Source organism: Diachasma alloeum, unplaced genomic scaffold, assembly GCF_001412515.2.
Source record: "Diachasma alloeum isolate Michigan unplaced genomic scaffold, Dall2.0 Dall_scaffold_01098, whole genome shotgun sequence".
Lineage (NCBI taxonomy): Eukaryota > Metazoa > Arthropoda > Insecta > Hymenoptera > Braconidae > Diachasma > Diachasma alloeum.
The window spans coordinates 45057-45534 of record NW_021681209.1 but is presented as its reverse complement, the minus strand read 5'-3'; positions in this window follow the sequence as shown (position 1 = coordinate 45534).

The following is a 478-nucleotide window of genomic DNA, read 5'->3' as shown; positions in this document are numbered from 1 at the left end:
AGTTGAAAGATGATTACCATAGCTATATTGGTTGTTTACATATTTACAACGATTGTTGAAATTTTTCAATTTTTCATGAATTATTCTAAAAGGGAGTTTTCTGATTGTTTCTTGAAATGCGATGTTTTAAATTTATTCAAGCATGTGTAAGTTAAATTTTTCTACTAACATTTTATTGAAAGGCTGAGGGGAGAGATAGAACTTTGGAAAACACAATCGGTTGTATAGAAGAACAGGGATAATAAGAATAATGCCGCTGATAACATTCAACTGAGCTGAAAATTTGTCAACATTAGGTAAACGAAAATGTTATTTAATATAATACAATGAAATAAACAATGAAACGTCATAGAAGGAAATGATGTGCAAAATAACCATTCGGAAGCATATTNAAAGAAAATGATGTGCAAAATAACCATTCGGAAGCATATTGCAAATTTATTTGCAAAAATAAAGCTACTATATACAATGCAAGATC